Genomic DNA, 18,222 nt, shown 5'->3' with positions numbered 1-18,222 from the left:
TCTTCAGGGAGATTATAGACGTGTCTAGTAAAGGCCTGATACTCTTCTTCCTTCGGATGTTGCTTTCCTACCTGAAAAGAAGAAAACACTTTTGTTCCAGATAAAACTGGGTTAGTTTTAGTTTCTGGTTTTCCAGATATAATTTTTTCAGCCTTGGCTGAGGATGAGCATGTTGCTTCATTTGCTCGGCTTTCTTTCTCATGTTTTGATGTTGAAATTGGCATATCCGTGCTTACCATAGAGATGTTTTTGGCACTAGGTGCTAGCGGGACATCTCCTGCCACTTTGTTGGGATTAATATTCCCTTTCAGTATTGAATTTTGTAATGGACGTGAGTCCAAATGTTCACGTAGAATCTAAAATTCTCTCGTATTTTCAGCCTGAGTAATACTGAGCTGATTTAATTCGGATTGTAACATCCTAGATTGTTCATATAACTTTGAAAGTTCATCTCTTATTTTGAATAACTTTTGTCCTTTTTCATCAATGGATTCATCCACTGTCTTCATTTTTTCGTATATTCTGTTTACCAGGATTTTCGTCTGATTGTCCATATTGGACGTTTCTTGATATAAAATCTGCAAGAAAATTATCATTTCTTTTTATATATTCTATTGAAAATGTATAAAATGATATTAGTACTTGCCATCTATGCAGTCTTCTGTATTGAGGTTCAGAAGGTAGCTTATTATGTATTAGACCTGCAACTTGAGTGTTATCAGTTCTAATGACAAATTGTTTTGGTAAAAGAAATGCAGAAAATTTTAGATTGAGTAACACACACACACACACACACACACACACACACACACACACACACACACACACACAGAGTGGTGACTTTTTTTTAAAAAAAATAATGTTCAAAATTTGAGTGAGGGTGATTGAATATTTACCGTATATTTTGTCCCTTTCTATAGGTTTTCTTCGTATACTTTTTGGGATCACAGATTGAGGGTTTTGATATATTTGATAGCACCCAAGAAATATCTGATAACTAATACAGAACCAATGATGAAGTTTGTTAAAATAAAAAAAATGATTTCTCTCTTGCTTGCCACAATCAGTCTATTATTTTGATTGATTAATTTTTCTTAGCTACAAATATTTTTTATGCCAGCGCACTATTCCTAAGTTAACTAATTTGTCGTATTTCTTCTTCTCTTATTTTGGGCATAATAAGAAATCATCTTTTTGTGAAATTAATAAATGTCTGAAATACACTATAGCAGAATAATTTTTATTGGCAATAAATATGCACGTTCACGAAGAATGCTACAGTCTTTACCGATATTAATTAATTGTCATTAGATTTGATGTTGTTATAGACTTTAAGGACATTTATACAGAGTATCAATTGCTTATGAAAATACATATTTAGATATAATTGCGCTATTAATTATCGTTAAAGATTATTTTTGGTGTAGTGATAATTTATTCTTTTGATAAAGTTTTTTTGATAAGCAAGTAATAACTCTTTCTTTTGGCTTATTTCAATTAAATAGGTGAACTATAAACTTGGATACAACCCGAAGGACTATCTTTTTGAAAAATATCTTAAACAACATGCCTTATTCTTCTTGGTTGTTAGGAAAGTAATGTTGTCTTTATTATTATTTTTAAATTTTTGTAAGTTCATTGTCTCATAAAATTATACTGTGAGATTTAAATATGTTGTGAGTCAAATTTTTGGTTTAGAACATCCTTTGTGAACATTTTATATATTACCTATTGCTTGGTTGATAATTTCATTAGTTCTTTGTAACTGCATAGCATACCCATAACAATAACTATATTTTAATCCAATAAGTTGGGGCCGGTGATATGAAACCTTAAAAGTAGTAATGACTATTTTAAGACAATGAAAATAAATATTTATGATAATATATTTTTTAGGGTCATTTTTAGTATATATTTGATATGATATACAATAATAAAAAAGAGAGAGATTGATAGAGGTTCCTAAGAAAGGAGTCCAAGGTTTTCTATTTGAATTTAGTTAATTATGATCTTGTATGAACATGATGTTTCACTTTACTTTGAGTGTTGTTGTTCGACGTTTTTTGGTCTCTTTTTTTAACGCATATTTTGCTCTTTATAACTTCTTGAAATTAAAAAAAATTTCATTACTTTTGATTAACTATTTTCAATGAGATTTTCTTAGAATTATTTTATACACTTATGTCACGACCCAAAACGATCCGCGAGTGGCGCCCACACTTATCCTACTATGTGAGTGAACCAACCAATCTAAACCCCAACATTTCAACCATAAGAAACAAAATATAATGCGAAAGACTTAAAACTCATTAATAAACATCGATTAAATAACTTCTAAAACTCAATACTTATTATTCCCAAAATCTTGAAGTCATCACCACAAGATCATTCTATCCTCAAATTACTAAATCTAAGAGTATCTAGGAAGCTAAAATAAGTAAACAGATGGTCCATGTCCGAACTTCAAGGACATCAAGACATGAATGAGAGAGAATCCAGTCCGAGCTAGGAACAATAACTCACCCTGAAATCTGGCGTGATGAAGACTGGCTAGAGTTGAGGACGAGTTGAAGTCTATGGCACGTTTGCTGCACTCCACAAATAACAAAGAAGAAAATTACAAGTAGGGGTCAGTACAAGGCACAAGTACTAAGTAGGTATCATCGGCCAACTCAAAATAGAAAACAATATATATCAGATAATAACATAAAATCGACTACCATACTCAACTGGTGACAACAACAAGTACCATAACCATTGGTCACAAGCCAAGCACATCTATGAGGACTCAAGCCTCCACACCATACTCATTTGGGGAATAGGTTCTTTAAATTTGAGTATATTAACATAATTCAAGATTCATTCTCTTTATATCCTGGTGTCGGAACGTGACACTCCGATCCCCTACTACTACGTGTCGGTTCGTGACACCCGATCCCCTAATTCCTGGTGTCGGTACGTGACACTCCGATCCCCTAATTCTACGTGTCGGTTTGTGACACTCGATCCCCTAATTCCCGGTGTCAGTACGTGACACTCGATCCCCTAATTCTACGTGTAGGTTTGTGACACCCGATCCCCTAATCTCATTTTCTTAGTTCATCAAGCCTTCTTTTATACCAAGGCATCATCATTAACAAAGTGGATTTAAGGTTTTTAAGATTCCACAGTATCATAATTATAATCCATCACCATTTACATAATCACAACATGCAACAACACAATTAAGCATATAGAAGACTTTACAATACCACCCAACACATATCAATCGCTATTTAGAGTTTACTATGAAATAGCATAAACCATAACCTACCTCCACCGAAGAATCGTGATCAAGCAATCTACTTCTCCAATGCTTTTTGCTTTCTCTTCGTTCTTCTTTCTCTCTCGCTCGTTCTCTCTTCTTTCAAATTCCCTTTGTTTTACCCTAATTACCATATAATTAAGTATAAAAGATGATAAAAGTAACACACTATTTATTTTAAGGTTATCTCCTTTAACCTTCAAGTAAATAAGTTATTAAACTTACCCACTAATTTCATACAGTTTGACATAAATAGTCCAAAACACCCCTTTAAAACTTTAGCAGAAATCTGACCCAGTCAAGGTTACGCAACTCGTAACGGCCTGTTGTGCCTACGACGGTTCGTCCTGCTGTTTCTGTCTCAAAATTTTGAGAGTCGAATTCATTAAAGAGTCTGTGACGGTCCGTCGTGCCTACGACAGTCCGTGCTGCTCTTCCGTCGCGAATTTCAGAGAGTTGTTTCCCCGTACCCAAATTTCAGAGTTTAAGTGACTATGAAGGTCCGTCATGTGGTCCGTCGACACAGTCAGTTATTTTCAAAACTAAACTTTACTGCTCGAGACGACTAAATAGGCCGTTACAATAGATACCAATTTAACCATCGTTCGTCCTCGAATGATCTCAAGAAGAAAAACAAGGGCGAGAAAGAGTACCTGAATCTGTGAACAAGTGTGGATATCTTTCTTGCATATCATCCTCCTTCTCCCAAGTGTACTATTCAACTGGCCGATTCTTCCATTCAACCTTGATGGATGCAATCTCCCTTGATCTCAACTTGCGGACTTCTCTATGTAAAATGGCAACAGACTCCTCCTCATAAGACAAATTCTCATTAAGAAGAACTGAATCCCAACGAATAATGTAGTTTCCATCCCCATGGTATCTTTTCAGCATAGACACATGAAATACCGGGTGCACTCCTGAGAGTCCTGGGGGCAAGGCTAATTAATAAGATACCTCCCCCACGCGCTTCAGAATTTCAAATGGACCAATGTACCTCGGACTAAGCTTACCTCGCTTACCGAACCGCATCACCCCTTTCATGGGTGAAACCTTCAGCAAGACTTGTTCACCCTCCATAAAATCCAAGTCCTTAACCTTTCGATCTGCATATTCCTTCTGTCTACTTTGAGCCGCTAAAAGCTTTTCTTGAATGCATTTCACTTTATCTAACGATTCCCTCAGAAGGTCAGTACCCCAAGTTCTAACCTCAAATGCATCAAACCACCCAATGGGAGACCTACATCTTCTCCCATACAGTGACTCAAATGGGGCCATATCAATACTTGAGTGATAGCTATTGTTGTATGAGAACTCTGCTAAGGGTAAGAAGTTATCCCAATGACCACCAAACTCTATCACACATGCACGAAGCATATCCTCCAAAACCTGAATCGTTCGCTCAGACTGACCATCGGTCTGAGGGTGAAATGCAGTACTAAGATCATACCTAGTATCTAATTCAGCATGCAATGTTTTCCAAAACATAGAGGTAAACTGCGTACCTCTATCTGATATGATGGAAAGTGGAACTCCGTGCAATCGAACAATTTCTGAGATATAAAGTTTCGCTAACTTCTCTGCATTGTAAGTCACCTTAACCGGAATGAAGTGAGCAGACTTAGTTAATCTGTCAACAATCACACAAATAGAGTCATACTTACCCATTGTCTTTGGAAGACCAACCACGAAGTCCATTGCAATTCTCTCCCACTTCCATTCAGGAATGGGCATTCTCTGAAGTGTCCCTCCAGGCCTCTGGTGTTCATACTTTACCTACTGACAATTTGGGCATTGAGCAACAACATCAACAATGTCACGCTTCATCCTACTCCACCAAAAATGTTGCTTTTGGTCACGATACATTTTGGTTGCACCAGGATGTATAGAATACCTTGAACTATGAGCCTCTGTAAGAATAGTGTGAATCAAATCATCGACGCGGGGTACACATAGCCTTCCCTTAATTCTCAAAACACCTTCCTCATCCATTTTTGCTTCTTTAGCCTCTCTTCGCGATACCTTATCTCGAATCCAGATCAGTTTCTCATCAGTAAACTGCTTTCCCTTAATCTTGTCAAGAAAGGAAGATCTTGCCTCCACACAGGCCAAAAATCCTCCCTTCTCTAGTACTTCCAGCCTCATAAAGTCATTAGCCAGAGTCTGAACCTCTCTAGCCAATGGGCGTCTAGAAACCTGCAAGTGAGCTAGACTTCCCATGCTTCCTGCCTTTCTACTTAAAGCATCCGCCACAACATTAGCTTTTCCCGGATGATACAAGATAGTGATATCATAGTCCTTCAATAGTTCCATCCACCTCCTCTGTCTCAAATTCAAATCTTTCTGAGTAAATACATACTGTAAACTACGATGATCCGTATAGACTTCACACTTAACCCCATATAGATAATGTCTCCATTGCTTTAATGCAAACACTACTGCAACCAACTCCAAATCATGGGTCGGATAATTACGTTCATGCACCTTTAATTGCCTCGAAGCATAAGCAATTACATTCTTCTCTTGCATTAGCACTGCACCCAAACCAGAATAAGATGCATCACAGTGAACAATGAAATTCTTACCTTCCACTGGCAGGGTAAGAATTGGTGCAGTAGTCAACAAAGTCTTGAGCTTCTGAAAGCTTTCTTCACACTCGTCTGACCATACAAATGGAAAACTCTGCTTAGTCAAGTTTGTCAATTGGGAAGCAACAGAAGAAAATCCCTTGACAAATTGACGGTAGTAGCTAGCTAAACCAACGAAGCTCCTTACCTCTGTAACATAAGTAGTTCCCACCTAACTCTTAACTGCTTCGATCTTAGAAGGATCCACCATTACTCCATCCTTAGAAACTACGTGCCCCAAGAAGGACACTGAATCTAGCCAAAACTCACACTTGGAGAATTTGGCATAAAGCTTTTTCTCCCTCAACATTTCCAATAAATTTCTCAAGTGCTCCTCATGTTCTTTCCTGATCTTGGAGTATACCAGTATATTATCAATGAATACAATGAAAAAGAGATCCAGATATGGCTTAAAAATCCCGTTCATCAAGCTCATGAAAGCAGCAGGGGCATTCGTAAGCCCAAAAGACATTACTAAGAACTCATAATGTCCATACCTGGTCCGGAAAGCAGTTTTTGGCACATCCGTTGCCCATATTTTCAATTGATGATAACCAGATCTCAAATCGTTTGAGAAGGTACAAGAACCTTGTAAATGATCGAACAAATCATCGATGCGAGGAAGAGGATACTTTTTCTTAGTAGTTACCTTATTCAGTTGTCTGTAGTCTATGCACATACGAAAACTTCCATCCTTCTTCTTCACAAATAAAACAGAAGCACCCCAAGGGAAAGCGCTTGGTCTAATGAAGCCTTTGCCTAACAACTCTTGAAGTTGGGCCTTTAACTCCCTTAACTCAGCGGGAGCCATTCTATAAGGGGGTATGGAAATGGGGCGAGTACCCGGCTCCAGATCAATGCAAAAGTCAATATCCCTATCCGGTGGCATACCAGGAAGGTCTGCAGGAAACACATCCAGAAACTCACGGACTATCGAAACTGACTCAATTGTAGGTATTTGGGTAATATCATCCCTGAGGTGTGCCAAGAAAGCTAAACACCCTTTACTAACCATTCTCTTAGCACGAAGAAAGGAGATGATACGAACTGGAGTGGAAGTGTAGTCACCCTCCCATACTAACGGATCTGTCCCAGGCTTGGCCAACGTTACAGCTTTAGCATTACAATCTAAGATTGCAAAATTTGGAGAAAGCCAAGTCATACCCAGAATTACATCGAAGTCAACTATTTCTACGATAACCAAGTCTACATGAGTATTGCTCCCCAGAAAAGCCACAAGACAAGACCTATACACCTTTTCATTTATCACAGACTCACCTACCAGAGTAGAAACACGAATAGGCATGTCAAGCAAATCACAATGTAAATCAAAACCAGTAGCAAATGAGGAAGATACATATGAAAATGTGGAGCCAGGATCAAATAATACAGAAGCCATGCAATAACAAACCAAAATATTACCTGTGATAACAGCATCAAATGTCTCCGCTTCAGACCTCCCAGGGAAAGCATAACAATGGGCCCTATCACCTGTCTGCCCATTGCCCCTACCATGTTGCGCTGCAGTAGTTCCAGTTTGCCCGCCACCCCGGTTGATTTGGTGACCTCCATTACCTTGGCCACCCCGTCCTCCAGAATAGCGGCCTCTTCTATGACCACCTCTACCTCTGACAATTGGGGGTCTGTAAGTCTGTTTTGGACAATGCCTCCTAATATGTCCAGTCTCCTCACATCCATAACACTCTCTGGGTTCAAGCATAAGTCTTTGTGAGAACGACGGAGTCTGGGGATAACCCCCAAACTCAGAGAAGTGTTGACTGGTCTGGGGTGAACCCCCAGCTACAGCCTGTAGTGAGGACTGAATAGGTCAGGCTGGGTAACCTCCTGAACTCTGCCCTCTGGAGTAAGACCCACCAAACTCACCTCCCTTACGAAACTTCTTATGTGTCGATGCCATGGTGAAGTCATCTGGCTTCACTCCCTTTACTCTATCACAAAATCTACCACCTCCTGAAAGGATTTTGCTGCAGTAGCTACCTGTAAGGCTAGAATCTGCAAATCTGACCTTAATCCCTTCACGAAACGGCGAATCCGCTCTTGTGGACTGAAGCAAAGCTGGGTGGCATACCTGGATAATGCACAAAACATAGCCTCATAAGTAGTAACCGACATCCTGCCTTGCTCTAGGCTAAGAAATTCATCCCTCCTCCTATCCCTCAAGGTCCGGGGTACATACTTCTCCATAAACAAGCTAGAGAATGATGCCCAAGTCATAGGTGGTGTCTCTGCTTGTTGACACTCAACATACGATCGCCACCACATTTTGGCATTTTCCTGAAACTGATAGGTTACAAACTCAACACCGAATCGTTCCACTATGCCCATCTTATGTAGCAGCTCATGACAATCAACCAGAAAATCATAGGCATCCTCAGATTCAGCACCCTTGAAGACTGGAGGTTTCAATTTCAAGAACTTCGTGAAAAGTTCGTGCTGATCACTCGTCATTATAGGCCCTATTGTCAATCGAGGAAATGTGCCTATTTCCAATGAGGCATCCATGCGGGGAGCCACAGCAGCTGCATGTTGTACTCCCGGAACCTGCGGTGCTGGTGTAGAAAACACTGGAGGCATTTGGCCTTGATTGGATAACCCGCTAAGATAAGCAAGAACCTGGTTAATCATCTCTGGGGTAGGTTGGGGTGGTAATTCCTCATTCTGCACTTGCTCATTCTCCCCTTCCTCACCCTCTCTTACTACTTCCTCAGTCGGTGGAGGAGTCACCGCCCTAGTACTAGATGGGCCAGGTGCTTGTCCTCTTCCTCTAGAGGACGTCCTCCCGCGACCTCTACCATCTTGCCACTGCTCGACTCGAGCTACAACCCCAGTTGCTGGCTCAGACGCATCCTGTCTTGCCGGTGTTGGTGTTGGCGCGGTTGTTGCTCTAGTTCTAACCATCTGCGAAATAGAGTAAAGATGGTCGGATACCAATTTATATCACCTAGATACCAATTGGATCCAAGTAATAGCACGAAAGAAAGAAAGAATGGAATTTTTCTAAAGTCCTGCAGCCTCTCAAAGAAAAGTAAAGGCATCCCCCTACCGTTCCTCAAGACGCTACTAGACTCGTTCTTGTGTGATGAGACCAACGAACCTAATGCTTTGATACAAAGTTTGTCACGACCCAAAATGAGCCGCGAGTGGCACCCACACTTATCCTACTATGTGAGCGAATCAACCAATCTAAACCCCAACATTTCAACCATAAGAAACAGAATATAATGCGGAAGACTTAAAACTCATTAATAAACATCGATTAAATAACTTCTAAAACTCAATACTTATTATTCCCAAAATCTGGAAGTCATCACCACAAGAACATTATATCCTCAAATTACTAAATCTAAGAGTATCTAGGAAGCTAAAATAAGTAAACAGATGGTCCATGTCCGAACTTCAAGGACATCAAGACATGAATGAGAGAGAATCCAGTCCGAGCTAGGAACAATAGCTTACCCTGAAATCTGACGTGATGAAGACTGGCTAGAGTTGAGGACGAGTTGAAGTTGATGGCATGTTTGCTGCACTCCACAAATAACAAAGAAGAAAATTACAAGTAGGGGTCAGTACAAGGCACAAGTACTGAGTAGGTATCATTGGTCAACTCAAAATAGAAAGCAATATATGTCAGATAATAACATAAAATCGACTACCATACTCAACTGGTGACAACAACAAGTACCATAACCATTGGCCAGAACCCAAGCACATCTATGAGGACTCAAGCCTCTACACCATACTCATTTGGGGAATAGGTTCTTTAAATTTTAGTATATTAACATAATTCAAAATTCATTCTCTTTATTATCCTGGTGTCGGAACGTGACACTCCGATCCCCTACTACTACGTGTCGGCTCGTGACACCCGATCCCCTAATTCCTGGTGTCGGTACGTGACACTCCGATCCCCTAATTCTACGTGTCGGTTCATGACACCCGATCCCTAATTCGTGGTGTCGGTACGTGACACCCGATCCCCTAATTCTATGTGTCGGTTCGTGACACCCGATCCCCTAATCTCATTCTTTTAGTTCATCAAGCCTTCTTTTATACCAAGGCATCATCATTAACAAAGTGGATTTAAGGTTTTTAAGATTCCACAGTATCATCATTATAATCCATCACCATTTACATAATCACAACATGCAGCAACACAATTAAGCATATAGAAGACTTTACAATACCACCCAACACACATCAATCGCTATTTAGAGTTTACTATGAAATAGCATAAACCATAACCTACCTCCACCGAAGAATCGTGATTAAGCAATCTACTTCTCCAATTCTTTTTGCTTTCTCTTCGTTCTTCTTTCTCTCTCGCTCGTTCTCTCTTCTTTCAAATTCCCTTTGTTTTACCCTAATTACCATATAATTAAGTATAAAAGATGATAAAAGTAACCCACTATTTATTTTAAGGTTTTCTCCTTTAACCTTCAAGTAAATAAGTTATTAAACTTACCCACTAATTTCATACAGTTTGACATAAATAGTCCAAAACACCCCTTTAAAACTTTAGCAAAAATCCGACCCAGTCAAGGTTACGCAGCTCGTAACGGCCCGTCGTGTGTGCGACGATCCGTCCTGCTGTTTCGGTCACAAAATTCAGAGAGTCAAATTCATTAAAGAGTTTGTGACGGTCCGTCGTGCCTACGACGGTCCATGCTGCTCTTCCGTTGCGAAGTTCAGAGAGTTGTTTCCCCGTACCCAAATTTCAGAGTTTATGTTTTTTGGGACGGGGACCCTCGACGATCCGTCGTGACCACGACGGTCCATCGTGTGGTCCGTCGACACAGTCAGTTATTTTCAAAACTAAACTTTACTGCTCGAAACGACTAAACAGGTCGTTACAACTTAGAATCATTCTATGACTCGTAATATTTGTATACAAAAATGAAAATTAAAAAATATAGCACTTTAAGATTTCTGAGGAACACTTTGCCTTAAGATACAATGTTCTTTTAAAGTGTAGTGTATGTATCAAAAATACGAATATTACTGAATGATCATATGTAATCTAAGTAAAATAGTTCTATCCCGTGCGAAGTGCGAGTGATTTTCCTAGTAAATATATAAAAGAGAGGCGTTGAATATTTCTTGTATATATTCCTCTATTCAGTACATGTATATACAGAAAAAAAAAATAACAAACTACCCAACTATCCTATATATTAGCTACCTCAACACAAAATATTAATAGTTGTACGTAAGTAACACTCACACACTACCCAACTATCTCCTAATTCGTAGATACCTTATTTAACCAACTACTATTTACATGGAAGCAGAAAAAGAAAAGGAAAACATTAATTTACAGGTGGAAACAAACAAAACTAAAACTAAAATAATGGCTCGTGAGTCGTGTGTACTTTGTGTTCTCTGAAAAACATTATATTGTTAGCATTTTTCATTCTTCTTTGGCACAAAATCATCCTCGAGCTGTTAGATTAACGAGTCTCCAATAAGTTCAATACCCCCTCTCAAGTTGGACGGGGAGGAACGAACACCCAACTTGTTCAATAGGAAACAACGAGATGTACTAGGTAGGGGCTTAGTAAACAAATCTGTTATTTGAGATGAAGATGGAAGAAAAGAAAGAGAAATCAGGCCATTAAGGTATTGTTGACGGACCAAGTTACAATCTAAGTCAACATGTTTCGTCCACTCATGAAAAACACGATTTTTAGCAATATGAATTGTATCTTGACTTTATGAATGGAGAAATTGGTAATGAAGCAGACAGAGAAGGGTCGGAAAGAAGACGAACTAACCACGTCAACTCAACAACGATCCACCTCACCGATCTGTAATCACCTTCAGAGGATGAAAGGGAAAGGAAAGGTTGTTTCTTTCATTTCCATGAAATAGGACTACCTCCAAATTTAATAAAAATTCACTTATTGGCCATCTATAATCTAAGCTATTAGCACAATCAGAATAAAAATAGTCTAGAAGAGTGAAAGAACAAGAGGAATTGAGAAAAATCCCCAAATCGGGATCCGAAGCAGGATATCAAAGAACATGGTGTGCAGCCAAAAAAATGTGCTTGATGTGGTGACTGCATATTTGTTAACGTGTTGGACCGGAAAAGATATATCAAGCCCTGTATGAGTTAAAAAATTTAATTGTGGAATAATCCGTCTATAAACAGAGGGATCTGGAAGAGGAGAATCCATATTGCTTGCAATTTTAGAGTGGGATTCCATGGAGAAGTGACATGCTTGAATCCAAGGCAATTATATTAAGATAATAATTCTAAAATTAACTTTCTTTGGTTGAGGATCAAACCGTGAGGTTCTCGAATGACTTCAATGTCCCAAAAATAGTGTAAATAACCTAAATCCTTGATCTTGAAATCTGAATCGAGGAAAGATTTCAATGTTTTTAATTCATTCATATCATGACATGTGAGGAAAATATCATTCACATATACAACTAATCTAGAAACAGAGCTAATGGTGTATTTGTAAAAATGTAAATAATCATTCAGTGAGTGCTGAAAACCTTTGAAACTCAATGCTGCAGCCAGCTTTGCGTACCATTGTCGCGAGTCTTGTTTAAGGCCATATAAAAATTTCTATAGGCGGCAAACTTGAGTAGGATCAGAAACCTTCATACCTGCTGGAAGCTTCATATAAACTTCGTCGTCCAACTTGCCATGTAAAAATGCACTGTTTACATCTAATTGGTAAAGACCCCACTCTTTCTTAATAACAATTGCCAAAACACATCTTATAGTAGTAATCTTCACGACCAGACTAAATGTTTTAGTAAAATTAACTCCTTCTTTTTGAACATCACCCCTAACAACTAATCGAGCTTTAAATCTCTCCACAGAATTAGAGTTGACTTTGACCTTATAAACCTATTTATTAGGAAAAGCCTTCTTTCCTCGGGGTAATGAGACAACTTTCAAAGTGTCATTAGTCTTCTAATTCTCTTGTCATAGCCTCCTTACAATCTAAAAAAAAAAATTAGCTCGGAAAAAACTTGTACGTTCTTTTATTTGTGAAATAGAATTGATGTATTGTTGATTAGACTTAGATAAAGCATTAAAAGAAAATGGTATGAAGGAATTAGGAGAAGAAAAACAAGTATCAGATTCACTAGAAAAATGTACACTACTATAAATGTGATCTTCTAAATATGCCAAGTCTTGATAGATCTAGTAGATTTTCTCAAGGTAACAGGATTGATGGGAGGAATGCAATAAAAGATTGTGAAGGAAGAGTGGGTGTAGAAGGTACTTGGGAAAGTTAATCCTGAGTAAATGAAGTACTATGTGGAGGAGAAGATAAAAAATGATAATCAGGAACAGGCATAACTACTGAATCTGTAAGAGGAAATATCTTCATAAAAAAATAACATTCCTCAAAACAAAATATTTTTGAGAATGTAAGCTAAGTAACTTATACCCTTTTTGCCCAAAAGGATACCCAAGAAACACATAAGACTTAACTCTAGGATCCAATTTAGATCTACTAGGAGAAAGAGTGGAAGAAAAACCCAGACAACCCAAATATTTAGGGTTAGAGTAATTTGGAGGATGACCAAAGAGTTTCTCATATGATGTTTGAAAAGATAACAATTTTAAGGGGAATCTGTTGATTAAGTAAGTAGTTGTCATTAGAAAATCTTCCCAAAATTTTGATGGAAGATGATACTGAAAAAGCAAAACGCTACAAGCTTCCAAAAGATGTCCGTGTTTTCTCTTAACTACACCATTTTGTTGAGGTGTGCCAACACAATAAGTTTGATGAATGATGTTTTATGTAGACAAAAGATTAGAAGTTTCTAAGCATGAACCCAATTCCCAAGCATTATTAGACCTAATGACCTTAACCTTATTATTGAACTTTTGTTCTATCATTGCAAGGAAATATTTGAGAATAAAAAAGCATTTGTTTTAGTAGTTAATAAAAACGTCTAAGCTCCTCTACTAAAAAATTCACTATGGTTAAAAAATACCTATAACCATCGTAAGTAGGGATTTTATAAGGCCCCAAGTATCAATATGGTTAAATAAAAAGTTTGTTGAGACAAAATATGACTATTAGGAAAAGGAAGTTTGGATTGCTTTGTAAATGGACAAATAGAACAAGGAACATAAAATATTCGAACAAATTGAAATAGGAATTTCATTGATATTCTGCCTATTATATAAAGGCATATGTCCCAACCTTACATGCCATAACTTTCTTTGAATAACAGAAAGATAAATACACGAAAAACTAGATTTATCATCCTTTAGGGAATCTAAACAAGAGCTAGACTTAAAACAAGAATTTACAAAATAAGAAGCAACTGAAAGCCTATTCTTCAAGATGTAGAGACCATTTTGGCTTTCACCAAGGATCATTGGGCTCTTCATTGATGGGTCCTGCATGAAACAATGAGAAGGTGTGAAGAATAATATTTTAGAAAGTTTTCTGTTCAACTTGTGTACAAAAAATAAATTGAAATGGAAACTAGGCACATATAACACATTATGAATGATTAAATTTGAGAATAGTTTGACAGATCATGAATGAGAAACCTTGACCTTTTGTGAATTAGGAAGTCTTATCGAAGTAATTCTAGGAAATGATTTAAGATTGATAAAAGAATATGTATTGTAACTCATATGTTTAGTTGCACCTGAGTTTATTATCCACGTCTTTTTAGTGAACGTTTTACCATCAATATTTGAACTTAGAGAGAAACGATTAGGGGTTAAAGTAATACCAACACAATTCACTGATGCTATGACATCATAATGTAACGACCTGGTTAGTCGTTTTGAGCAGTAGAGTTTATTTCTGGTAATAACTGTCAGGGTCGACGGATCCCACGATGGACCGTCATGGGCACGACAGACCGTCGAGGGTGTCTTGTTCCAAAACACTTAGAATTCTGATAAATTGGGTACTGAGAACAACTCTCTGAACTTCGCGACGGAATAGCAGGACGGACCGTCGTAGGCACGACGGACCGTCACAGGATCTTAAATAAAAATTGAGTCTCTGAACTCTGTGAAGACTCAGCAGGACGGACCGTCACAGGCACGACGGCCCGTCACAGACTGCGTAACCCTGACTGGGTCGGATTTCTGTTAAAAGTTTTAAGGGGCGTTTTGGACTATTCTTGCTTATAATTATAAAGTTAGTGGGTTAATATTAATAATTCAATTACTTGGGAGTTAAAGGTGATAACCTTGGAATAAGTAGTGGGTTACTTTTACCATCTTTTATACTTAATTATATGGTAATTAGGGTAAAAGAAAAAGAGTTTGAATAAGGAAAAATAGAAAGAACAGAAGAGAGGGACGAACGAGCTAGAGAAGAGAGAACGAAGAGGAAAGAAAAGACCTTGAGGAGTAGCTTGCGTGATCATGAATTCTTCGGTGGAGGTAGGTTATGGTTTATGCTTTTTCGTAGTAAACTATTAATAGTGAATGATATGTATTGGGTATTTTTTTAAAGTCTTATATATGCTTAATTGTGTGCTTGCATGATATGATTATGTAATTGTGATGAATTAGCATGATGAGGCTGTTGAATCTTAAACCTTAAAACCTCTCTATTAATGATGATGCCATGGTATAAAAGAAGGCTTTATGAACTAAAAGAATGAGGTTAGGGTATCGGGTGTCACGAACCGACACATAGCATTAGTGGATCAGGTGTCACGAATCGACACATAGTATTAGGGGATCGGGTGTCACGAACCGACACGTAATATTAGGGGATCGGGTGTCACGAACCGACACATAGTATTAGGGGATCGGGTGTCACGAACCGACACATAGTATTAGTGGATCGGGTGTCACGAACCGACACATAGTATTAGGGGATCGGGTGTCACGAATCGACACATAGTATTAGTGGATCGGGTGTCACGAATCGACACATAGTATTAGGGGATCGGGTGTCACGAACCGACACATAGTATTAGGGGATCGGGTGTCACGAACCGACACATAGTATTAGGGAATCGGGTGTCACGAACCGACACGTAGTATTAGGGGATCAGAGTGTCACGTTCCGACATAAGAGGAATAAAGAGAATGAATCTTGAATTATCTCAATATACTCAAACTTAAAGAACCTTTTTCCCAAATGAGTATGGTGTGGAGGCTTGAATCCTCATAGGTGTGCTTGGTGTTGTTGCCAATGGTTATGATACTTGTTGTTGTTACCTGTTGAGTATTGTAGTTGATTTTATGTTATTATCTGATATATATTGCTTTCTATTTTGAGTTGGCCGATGATACCTACGCAGTACTTGTGCCTTGTACTGACCCCTACTTGTAATTTTCTTGTTTGTTATTGGTGGAGTGCAGCAAATGTGCCATCGACTTCGACTCAACCGCAATACTAGCCAGACTTCAGCATAATCAGATTTCAGGGTGAGCTATTTTTCCTAGCTCGGACTGGATTCTTTCCTTCGCATGTCTTGAAGTTCGGACATAGACCATCTCTTTTACTTATTTTAGCTTCTTAGATACTCTTAGATTTAGCAATTTGAGGATAGATGTTATTGTGATGATGACTTCTAGGTTTTGGGGATAGTAATTGATAAATTTTAGAAGTTATTTATTGATTTCGTTAATGAGTTTTAAGTCTTCCGCATTATATTCTGTTTCTTATGGTTGAAATATTGGGGTCTAGATTGGTTGGTTCGTTCACATAATAGGATAAGTGTGGATGCCACTCACGGCCCGTTTTGGGTCGTGACAAACTTGGTATCAGAGCATTAGGTTCGTTGGTCTCATCACACAAGAACGAGTCTAGTAGAGTCTTGAAAAACGGTAGGAGGACGCCTTTACTTTTCTTTGAGAGGCTATAAGACTTTAGGAAAATTCCATTCTTTCCTTCTTTCGTGCTATTACTTGGATTCAATTGGTATCTAAGTGATGCAAATTGGTATCTGACCATCTTCACTCTATTTCGTAGATGGTTAGAACTAGAGCAACAACCGCGCCAACACCCGCACCGGCAAGACAAGAGGCATCTGAGCCAGCCACTGAGGCTGTAGCTCGAAGAGGAGTAGTGGCAAGAGGCTGTGGTAGAGGTCGCGGGAGGACTTCCTCTAGAGGAAGAGGACAAGCACTTGGCCCATCTAGTACTAGGGCGGTGACTCCTCCACCGACTGAGGAAGTAGTAAGAGAGGGGGAGGAAGGGGAGAATGAGCAAGTGCAGAATGAGGAATTACCACCCCAACCTACCCCAGAGATGATTAACCAGGTTTTTGCTTATCTTAGTGGGTTATCTGATCAGGGCCAGGCACCTCCAGTGTTTTCTGCACCAGCGCCTCAGGTTCCGGGAGTACAACATGCAGCTGCTATGGCTCCCTGCATGGATGCCTCATTGGAAATAGGCACGTTTCCTCGGTTGACTACAGGGCCTATAATGACAAGTGATCAGCATGAACTTTTCAGTAAGTTCTTGAAATTGAAACCTAAAGTCTTCAAGGGTGCTAAATCTGAGAATGCCTATGATTTTCTGGTTGATTGTCATGAGCTACTACACAAGATGGGCATAGTAGAACGATTTGGCGTTGAGTTTGTAACCTATCAGTTTCAGGGAAATGCCAAAATGTGGTGGCGATCGTATGTTGAGTGTCAACCAGCACAAGTACCACCTATGACTTGGGCATCCTTCTCTAGTTTGTTTATGGAGAAGTATATACCCCGGACTTTGAGAGATAGGAGGAGAGATGAGTTCTTGAGCCTAGATCAAGGCAGAATGTCGGTTACTACTTATGAGGATAAGTTTCGTGCACTATCCAGGTATGCCACCCAGCTTTGCTTCAGTCCACAAGAGCGGATTCGCCGTTTTGTGAAAGGGTTGTAGTCAGATTTGCGGATTTCAGCTTTACAGGTAGCTGCTGCAGCAAAATCCTTTCAGGAGGTGGTAGATTTCGTGATAGAAGAGGAGGGAGTGAAGCCAGACGACTTCACCATGGCATCGACATCTAAGAGGTTTCGTAAAGGAGGTGAGTTTAATGGTTCTTACTCTAGAGGGCAGAGTTCAGGAGGTTATCCAGCCCGCCCTATTCAGTCTTCACTACAGACTATAGCTGGGGGTCCACCGCAGACCGGTCAACATTTCTCTGAGTTTGGAGGTTATCCCCAGACTCCGTCGTTCTCACAAAGACATATGCTTGAATCCCGAGATTGTTATGGATGTGGAGATACTGGACATATTAGGAGAAATTGTCCAAAAAAGAGTTACAGACCCCCAATAATCAGAGGTAGAGGTGGTCATGGAAGAGGCCGTTATTCGGGAG

This window comes from Solanum lycopersicum, chromosome 12 (assembly GCF_036512215.1).
Source record: "Solanum lycopersicum chromosome 12, SLM_r2.1".
NCBI lineage: Eukaryota > Viridiplantae > Streptophyta > Magnoliopsida > Solanales > Solanaceae > Solanum > Solanum lycopersicum.
The sequence above is the reverse complement of the archived record's forward strand: the minus strand, read 5'-3'. Positions refer to the sequence as shown.